This window comes from Triticum urartu, chromosome 7 (assembly GCF_003073215.2).
Source record: "Triticum urartu cultivar G1812 chromosome 7, Tu2.1, whole genome shotgun sequence".
NCBI classification, from domain to species: Eukaryota; Viridiplantae; Streptophyta; class Magnoliopsida; order Poales; family Poaceae; genus Triticum; species Triticum urartu.
This window is the reverse complement of record NC_053028.1, coordinates 708272355-708282794: the sequence shown is the minus strand read 5'-3', so window position 1 is coordinate 708282794 and position 10440 is coordinate 708272355. Positions and strand designations below refer to the sequence as shown.

Sequence of the window (10440 nt, the reverse complement as noted above, 5' to 3'; positions counted from 1 at the left end):
AGACATGAAATCTAAAATGTTCATCATGTGGCAATTATTCTTTTGATAATATTGGCAGTGAACTAACTTTTTTCCAAAATGTCTAAGTGCCCTAAACTAGTTAAAACAGTGGCTAAAGCATTTAAATTAAATGCTTTTTAAGTTAAAAAATGCTAAGCTAATGTATTATAATGTTAAGCTTAATGTGGCAGTAGCCTAAGTTATACTCTTATGCTAAGTGTAAGTTTTATAAATTATAAAACTGTTTTGCTTTTTGAAAATAAAAGAAAGCAGAGAAGTTTTAAAAGAAAGCCAAAAAAATGTGTGAAAAGGCCCACTGCCCCTGGGCCTAGACCCCCCCCGGCCCAGTCGGCCAGCCCATCTCGGCCGGCCCACCTCTCCCCGCTTAACCCCCCCCCCCCACGCCTCCTCGAACCCTAGCCCGATCCACCACCACACCCGCACGACCCCCACTCCTCCTCGTTCCCCACTCCCCCTTCCTCACCCGATCCCGTCTGGATCGAGATCGGGGCAGCGAGCCCCGACCACCTCGCCGTCGCCCCTCGCCACCTCATCGACGCCCGCCTCTCCGTCTCCTCCCGCACGGCGCGCCCTGACCCTACGCCTGCCCTTGACGCCGTCGCCTCGCCGCTCGCCATTGTTGGACCTCGCCCGAAGCTACTCGACTCCGCGTCCCCGACGCCGCGACGCTGACGCCCCGTCCTCGTCCTCCTCCCCGCGGGCCTCCTCAACCCTCGCCGACCCCTGCACCTCCCCGAGTCGCCCCGACCTCCCCTGTGAGCTCCCGCGGCTGCTCCCCCTCTCCCTTCCCTCGATTTCTGCCGCAGGCCGTCGTCCACGCCGCCCATTCTTCTGACCGAAGCGGTAGTCGCCGTGCGCCCTCATCACGGTCGTCGCGGTGGTCGACGCACCCCCACGCGCCTGTGGTCCCGCTGGTCGTGCACCGGCTGTGCCCCGTGCATGCGCCCGCCCCTACCGGAGATGCTGCCCGCTGCCGCCCACGCCTGCGGCCTTTGCCCTGCTGCTCCTCTGTTGGGGAACGTTGCAGAAAACAAAAAATTTCCTACTCGTTTCACCAAGAGCATCTAGGAGTTCATCTAGCAACGAGTCATCGGATGCATCTACATACCTTTGTAGATGGCGCACGGAAGCGTTCAAAAGAACGGTGATGATGTAGTCGTACTCGACGTGATCCAAATCACCGATGACCAGCGCCGAACGGACGGCACCTCCGCGTTCAACACACGTACGGGACGGGAGACGTCTCCTCCTTCTTGATCCAGCAAGGGGGGAGGAGAGGTTGATGAAGATCCAGCAGCACGACGGCGTGGTGGTGGATGCAGGACGTCACAGAAGCAGGGCTTCGCCAAGACTACGAGAAGGAGACGTAACGGGGAGAGAGGGAGGCGCCAGGGGCTGGTGTGAAATCCCTCCTCTCCCCCCCACTATATATAGGGGTGCCAGGGGGGTTGGTGCGCAGCCTAGGAGATCTGATCTCCTAGTAGGGCTGGTGCCCTTGGCCCATGTAGGCCAAGGCGCACCCCTACAGCCCATGTGGCCCCCCGGGACAGGTGGCCCCACCCGGTGGGCCCACGGGACCCCTCCGGTGGTCCCGGTACAATACCGATGACCCCGAAACTTGTCCCGATGGCCGAAACAGCACTTCCTATATATAATTCTTTACCTCCGGACCATTCCGGAACTCCTCGTGACGCCCGGGATCTCATCCGGGACTCCGAACAACATTCGGGTTACTGCATATACATATCTTCACAACCCTAGCGTCATCGAACCTTAAGTGTGTAGACCCTACGGGTTCGGGAGACAAGCAGACATGACCGAGACGACTCTCCGGTCAATAACCAACAGTGGGATCTGGATACCCATGTTGGCTCCCACATGCTCCACGATGATCTCATCGGATGAACCACGATTTCGAGGATTCAATCAACCCCGTACGCAATTCCCTTTGTCTATCGATATGTTACTTGCCCGAGATTCGATCGTCGGTATCCCAATACCTCGTTCAATCTCGTTACCGGCAAGTCACTTTACTCGTACCGTAATGCATGATCCCGTGACCAGACACTTGGTCACTTTGAGCTCATTATGATGATGCATTACCGAGTGGGCCCAGTGATACCTCTCCGTCATACGGAGTGACAAATCCCAGTCTTGATCCATGTAACCCAACAGACACTTTCGGAGATACCCGTAGTCTACCTTTATAGTCACCTAGTTATGTTGTGACGTTTGGCATACCCAAAGCACTCCTACGTATCCGGGAGTTACACGATCTCATGGTCTAAGGAGAAGATACTTTGACATTGGAAAACTCTAGCAAACGAACTATACGATCTTGTGCTATGTTTAGGATTGGGTCTTGTCCATCACATCATTCTCCTAATGATGTGATCTCATTACCAATGACATCTAATGTCCATAGTCAGGAAACCATGACTATCTATTGATCAACGAGCTAGTCAACTAGAGGCTCACTAGGGACATGTTGGTGTCTGTTATTCACACATGTATTACGATTTCCGGATAACACAATTATAGCATGAATAAAGACAATTATCATGAACAAGGAAATATAATAATAATGCTTTTATTATTGCCTCTAGGGCATATTTCCAACATCCCTCGCCACCTGCTGCCGCCCGCGGCCCTCCTCCACGCCGCGCCTCCCGCGCTTGCCCTGGCCGGTGCCTCGCCGCGCCTCGGCGGCCTCGCCCGCGCTCCTGGGTTCGTCCCTTCGGGCGCCCGCCCCGCTAAGGCCTCTGTGCCACTGTCGAACGGGCCCCACGCCCCAAAAAAAAGAGAATAGAAAAATTTTTAAATAATACTTACTTAATTAACTTAATTTAATTTAGGCTTAACTAGGTAACTAACGTAATGTGTCTATTACATACGGGCCCTGCAGCTAACTAAAAGATGTTAAAAACTGAAATAACACATGTGACATTGACATGCGGGACCTGCATGCACTATTCACTCTGTTGACCAGTCTTTGTTGACTGGGTCAACTGAGCCACCTGACCCACCTGTCAACCCCTGGTGCACTGCACCGGGTGCACCTAGCTCTTTTCTGTTTATTTTTTCGAATTAGTTATTTAATAATTTTAGAATATGGCTAAATCTTTGGAAATTAATATAAAATAAACCGTAGGCCAGATGGAAAAATTTTGTACATGAAAGTTGCTCAGAACGATGAGACGAACCCGGGAACGCAGCCCGTTCGTCCGCCACGCGTCCCGAGCATAGCAAACACGCAACTTTCCCCCTCCGGTTCTACTGTCCGAAAACGCGAAACACCGGGGATACCTTCCCGGATGTTTCCCCCCTTCGCCGGTATCACCTCCTACCGCATTATGTCACCCCCGGCACATCTTCTTGCCTTGTTATGCTTTGTGGTGCTATGTTTGCTTTATATTTACTGTTTCTTCCCCCTCTTCTCTCCGATAGACCCCGAGACCAATGCTGCCCTTGTGACCGACTACGTCGACGACGACACTTCTTCCTTTTCTACAGAGCTTCCAGGCAAGCAAGCCCCCCTTGAGCATTCCGATATCGCCCATTTCTTTCCCTCTCATGCTTGCATTAGAACTGCTACTGTTTTCTGTATGATCCTACTCTGATGCATAGCCTGTTGTTGTTACCTGCTTTCATACCTTACCTGCTTATCCTAAACTTCTTAGTATAGGATGGTTAGTGATCCATCAGTGACCCCCACCTTGTCCCAGTTGCCCCGCTTTATGTTCGATGACTTGATCAACGTGATCGACGCCCAGGCCCCGACACCGCACATCACCCCCCCCCCCTTAGTTGTACGAATCTGCAGAGTTACCATCGAGTGTCGAGGGTGGAACCTCTTACATCACTCCTGATGAGATCTCCGTAGTGTAGCTTTATGGTCGAGGTCATCGAGGGTGATTTCCTCCTTAACCACTTCCGTTACGGCTCTATCGTGCAACCCATCAAACATGAACCTCGAGGGTGGATCCTCTTACGTTCACCTTGATGACAACATCGAGTGGAATTCACCTGGGGTGATTCCTCGGGTTTTCCCCTTGTTGTTAGACACACAGTTACTATGGTTACTATGACTTTGCACTGAACCATGTGACTAAAGACGGGTTGACCCTGAATGGTACCCGCGCAAGCTTAATTGCGAGTGATGTGGAGTTGGGTTGACCTCGAAGGTGCTCGCGAGATACTTACGAGGCGTGGTCGGGAATTCTTAGCCCTTGTCGCAAGTACTCGAGACGGGGCGACGGGGTCACATCGATCGTGAGTCTCTGCTCGCTACCGCGCGTTCCTAATCCACTACGATTTGGATATTTGATCCGAGGGGCCTCTGGCCTGATAGCACTAACCATCACGTGGGCATAGTATGGGCGTTCTGCATCGTATACATCAGCCGAAGCTTAATAGACGTCAGCGACTGAGCGGCGCGTGCCGGGTTGGACTGGAAAGCACCTACCTTGTTGAAGGAGGTAGCTAGGTCTGCTCACCGGCCACGTTCGCAACGTGCAGGAGTTCCCGGGGAGATGGCCCATGACCCCTGGGGGCATAGGTTTAGTCCGGCGTGTTGGCCTCTCTTTTAAGCCTAGGTCGGGTTGCGGCGTATTGTTTGGCCGAGGCCGGGCATGACCCAGGAAAGTGTGTCCGGCCGGAGTTAATTGAGCGTGGTGGGTAAGTTGGTGCACCCCTACAGGGAAGAAAACATCTATCGATAGCCTGTCCTACCGTAACGGACACTTGGAGTTGTATCCCGATCGATACAACTAGAACTGGATACTTGAGGTGAGACATGGTGATGAGAATTGGATTGTGATGATAACTGGATAGTATGGCTCTGGGATTGCTTTCTCGCAGGGAGTCGAGAAAGGATCTCTGGCCGAGGTTGATAACATTACTGCTACTTTACTTTATGCTACTCTACTCCCTCATGTTGCTGCAAGATGGTGGTTTCCAGAAGATGCTAGTCTTCGATAGGCTAGGCTTTCCCCTTCCCTTCTGGCATTCTACAGTTTAGTCCACAGATACAGCCCATCTCCTTTGATACAGATGCATACTTGGTTTAGATTTGATGTAAGTCTTGCGAGTACTTTGGATGAGTACTCACGGTTGCTTTGCTACCTCTTTTTCCCCTATACCCGGTTGTTGCGACCAGATGACGGATCCCAGGAGCCAGATGACGCCACTGAAGACTACTACTACCCGGAGGATGCCTACTACTACGTGAAGACCGCAGACGACTAGGAGTAGTTAGGAGGCTCCCAGGCAGGAGACCTTGCCTTTTCGATCGTTGTTGCTTTTGTGCTAGCCTTCTTAAGGCGAACTTGTCTAACTCATGTCTGTACTCAGATATTCTTGCTTCCGCTGACTCTTGTGTATTCAAGCTTATGTATTCGAGCCCTCGAGGCCCCTGGCTTGTAATATAAAGCTTGTATTATTTTAATTTGTGTCTAGAGTTGTGTTGTGATATCTTTCTGTGAGTCCTTGATCTTGATCGTACACATTTGCGTGTATGATTAGTGTACGATTGAATCGAGGGCGTCACAAGTTGGTATCAGAGCCGACTGCCTGTAGGAATCCCCTTCCAAACTCCTTGGCCGAAGTTGAGTCTAGTCCGTGAAAATTGTTTTACTAACATGGCTATGTGGCTTACGGCCCCACGTCGCCATTGGGAGGTATTAGGATCTTTTACTCCTCGTCTATACTCTAGGACTCTGATCTCTCTTCTATTCGGGTTAGAAGGTTTTACTAACTCGAAAATTAGGATCTCGTGATCACATCCGCCCGGAGAGCCCCCTTATTTCAGATGATCGCCTGCTGCATCAGAAGATTCCGAAGATATTCTATGATAGTATCTCGAGACTTTGTGCCTGTTGCCTTTGCAATTCCCTACCAGCGAAATATCCTTATAAATAACTACACACACTTGCCAATCTTACATTCTATCCCCTTGATCTTGTTATTACAAGATGCCCTGAACTACTCTCCTTTTTCCGAGAATCCTTTGAGCTTACTGCCTTGCAGTTCCTTGTCATCTGAATACCCCTACAGATAACTTTGTGCACCTATCGAGTGTCCGCTCATCCTCATTTGATTCATGTACTTCACAAAATCTTCGTAATACCATTCGTTCTTGTGAAAATCCTCAACAGCCTTTTGTTCTTGAATTTCTTGCTTGCTTGCATTATGGTCAATACCATAAGTCTAGTAATATTATTTTCATCCTTTGTCTTTATCATTTTGAGTCCGTTGATACAATATGTTGCGAATGCTCGCAATCCTCAATCAGATCCTAGAATTCATCCTTCCAGCTCAGACGTCATTTTGAACATGAGCTAGTTCTCGACCAATCTTTTTATCATCGATTGTGCCTCTAGGTCTATTCTACTTATCCATCCTTGATCACGCGTCTGCTTCTGATCCCCCGAATTGGAAATCATAATTCCTTTGCATTTAAGCTTTGGAATTATCAGATATTTCCAAAATCCGACACCTCTACATTATTTCTTCTTCTGATTGAATATCGATACTCACATCAGCTCCGTTGTGGATCACCGGATCCATTATTGGATTATCATCCGACAGTGTCCTTCATATTAAAAGAACCTCGTGAAGTCCTTTCCCACATACATAATGCCTTTGGTAAATTGTATCATCTCCTTTTGTCAACCATGCTCTTCTTTCGAGCTTGTGTTGTTTACTTCTGAAGTTTGTGGAATAGGTTCCTAAGCCGCCCCTATGGGTTGAACCTATGCCTCCCCTAATCCGTTTGAACCCGAGAGTTTTAACGAGTCTTACTCTTCTGGTGTTTAGCCAGATAACATTTCAACACTACAACCTCATCAAAAGCGAGAAGTAAATGAAATGATATGCACTGAAGAAGTGGGAGTCGACCTTGAACTTTGTGTTCATGCCCATGGACACGATGTAGATCTTATCATGGAAGCTTCTCTTAAAATTAATTGTCCCCATGGTATAAGATCATCTTATATCTGGGACTTGATCCTTTGCAACCGTGGTTCTGACCATGAGTGTTCCCCTTTGATCCCATTTCTCAGACGAGTTAAAGTACTTGCCTTCTGCAGATCAGTACATCTCCGCAACCTCTGTTTTGATCTTCCTTCGATTATTACCCTCCGGTATCTCGAGAATACCAAAGAACTGTGTTTCTTTCTATAAGTCTCTTCTAATATTGCTTCTCACTGATTTCAGATTTCCTTCGGGTTTTGAGTTGTTAGTCACTTGAGAACACCGATAAGTGAATCGATTCCGCACTCCGATTCAATAACTCTAAGTAATTTTCGTTGCTTACGAGTTTAATAATCCCTCAAGTCATTCCTAGCCTAATCGGTTATATCATTATCGTGCTAATTTTAACTGTGCTACCTGGTCCTTATTCCTGGAGCACAACTTTTCGACGATGAGCGAAGCTTACATCGATCTTCCTCATCTTATCATTCCACCTTGAACAACAAGCTTGAATCCAAGCTTGTGCCATATACATGGTTCCAATATCCTTTGCTTCATCATTCCTTTTGCTTGATGCCATTGCTGCTCGATGGCATCTTCATAGAGCCTCTCGACAAAATTGGTCATGATCACCATCAATATACTATCTTGTTCCAAGATATCAATCGAATTCTTGAGGAGAAATACCATCCTTGCCTGTCGATGATTCGTGTTGTCATCGACACCATCCTTGACTTCCTGCCAATATAGACTTGGTCATGTTTTGATTATATCTTACATTCCTTGACATTCTTGGAATTGTCCCTTTGTACTTCTTGTGACCTGCAGATTCAATCTTGCTTGAAACAACATGTTATTGCTACCTCGAAGCAGGACTATGGTACTCTGTATATCAACAAGAACATTGGAAGCGCAATGTTTCTTGATTTATTATTCCAACATCGTGGTGTGGATAATATCATGATTCTTCCCTCGCCCCTTTGTCTAAATACTTTTGAACTTGCTGTCCTATCATGTATATCATGCCCCGCCTTTCCTTGGGAAGGATATACACTAAATTCTTGTGTGCAAACACATTTTTTCCTTTCCATTGTTCTGTTTAAATCTGATAATCACTTTTCCTTTTCATTGGTTTGTTTAACCCTTCTTGTGATATATATGATATAAGCAGAAATAATTCCCTGCTTATAAAACACTCTGTTGTACAACCTTGTCAGTGAGACTCTGTTACTGTTGTTGATGACATTCCGGTAACCACCAATGGACGAGAACTTTGCCTATTGGTCCTCCTCGTTCAACGAGCAGGAAAATAGTTCTCTTCGTCCCTCTCCCTTGGTACCAACGTTGTTGGCAACATACCTGACAGTCTATCACCTGACATGCCTTGCTATCGGCCCCCTTTCTATTTTAACCCACATGGTGGGCCCATAACCCACAGTTCCACAGGATCGGAACCTGACTCTCCTGTATATCTTCGATTCTGAAATATTCTTGCATTTGGCTTCATATCATGTCACGAGCCACCTTTCGAGAGATGATCTATTCCGATGCTCTGAACCCCTTTCTCACACTCTGTTCAAGTACCAATCGTTCATCCCTTCGCTTGAAACTTCCTATTGTACCTTCATACTTTGCTCTTGATGTTTTATTAAGTTTCAACTCGAGAGATATTTCTACCTCATTCCCTGAATTGTTCACCAGATAATCAACCCTATAAGGGTCAGTTCTCCCGAAGTTGCTCTTTACTTCCCCACTTAAATCTCGGGACGAGATTTCTTATAGTGGAGGAGATTTGTAACACCCACGGTGTCATGCTACAGTAATGTCCTGTTAATGGTGCCATGTCATCATGTTACTGTTGCTAATCTTCACTTGATCCAAATCATAATTCAAATTCAAATCCAATCTAAAGTCAAAAATTCATATTTGTTAGACATGAAATCTAAAATGTTCATCATGTGGCAATTATTCTTTTGATAATATTGGCAGTGAACTAACTTTTTTCCAAAATGTCTAAGTGCCCTAAACTAGTTAAAACAGTGGCTAAAGCATTTAAATTAAATGCTTTTTAAGTTAAAAAATGCTAAGCTAATGTATTATAATGTTAAGCTTAATGTGGCAGTAGCCTAAGTTATACTCTTATGCTAAGTGTAAGTTTTATAAATTATAAAACTGTTTTGCTTTTTGAAAATAAAAGAAAGCAGAGAAGTTTTAAAAGAAAGCCAAAAAAATGTGTGAAAAGGCCCCCTGCCCCTGGGCCTAGACCCCCCCCCCCCCGGCCTAGTCGGCCAGCCCATCCCGACCGGCCCACCTCTCCCCGCGCTTAACCCCCCCCCACGCCTCCTCGAACCCTAGCCCGATCCACCACCACACCCGCACGACCCCCACTCCTCCTCGTTCCCCACTCCCACTCCCTCACCCGATCCCGTCTGGATCGAGATCGGGGCAGCGAGCCCCGACCACCTCACCGTCGCCCCTCGCCACCTCATCGACGCCCGCCTCTCCGTCTCCTCCCGCACGGCGTGCCCCGACCCTACGCCTGCCCTTGACGCCGTCGCCTCGCCACTCGCCATTGTTGGACCTCGCCCGAAGCTACTCGACTCCGCTCCCCGACGCCGCGACGCTGACCCGTCCTCGTCCTCCTCCCCGCCGGGCCTCCTCAACCCTCGCCGACCCCTGCACCTCCCCGAGTCGCCCCGACCTCCCCTGTGAGCTCCCGCGGCTGCTCCCCCTCTCCCTTCCCTCGATTTCTGCCGCAGGCCGTCGTCCACGCCGCCCATTCTTCTGACCGAAGCGGTAGTCGCCGTGCGCCCTCATCACGGTCGTCGCGGTGGTCGACGCACCCCCACGCGCCTGTGGTCCCGCTGGTCGTGCACCGGCTGTGCCCCGTGCATGCGCCCGCCCCTACCGGAGATGCTGCCCGCTGCCGCCCACGCCTGCGGCCTTTGCCCTGCTGCTCCTCCTGTTGGGGAACGATGCAGAAAACAAAAATTTTCCTACTCGTTTCACCAAGATCATCTAGGAGTTCATCTAGCAACGAGTCATCGGATGCATCTACATACCTTTGTAGATGGCGCACGGAAGCGTTCAAAAGAACGGTGATGATGTAGTCGTACTCGACGTGATCCAAATCACCGATGACCAGCGCCGAACGGACGGCACCTCCGCGTTCAACACACATACGGGACGGGAGACGTCTCCTCCTTCTTGATCCAGCAAGGGGGGAGGAGAGGTTGATGAAGATCCAGCAGCACGACGGCGTGGTGGTGGATGCAGGGCGTCACAGAAGCAGGGCTTCGCCAAGACTACGAGAAGGAGACGTAACGGGGAGAGAGGGAGGCGCCAGGGGCTGGTGTGAAATCCCTCCTCTCCCCCCCACTATATATAGGGGTGCTAGGGGGGTTGGTGCGCAGCCTAGGAGATCTGATCTCCTAGGTGCGGCGGCCA

At 49.1% G+C, this 10440-nt stretch overlaps 1 pseudogene; it reads left to right on the top strand.

The window, feature by feature from the left end:
* LOC125519538 overlaps positions 1-9705 on the top strand; it is a 65560-nt pseudogene extending 55855 nt beyond the window's left edge.
* Positions 9706-10440: the final 735 nt, after the last annotated feature.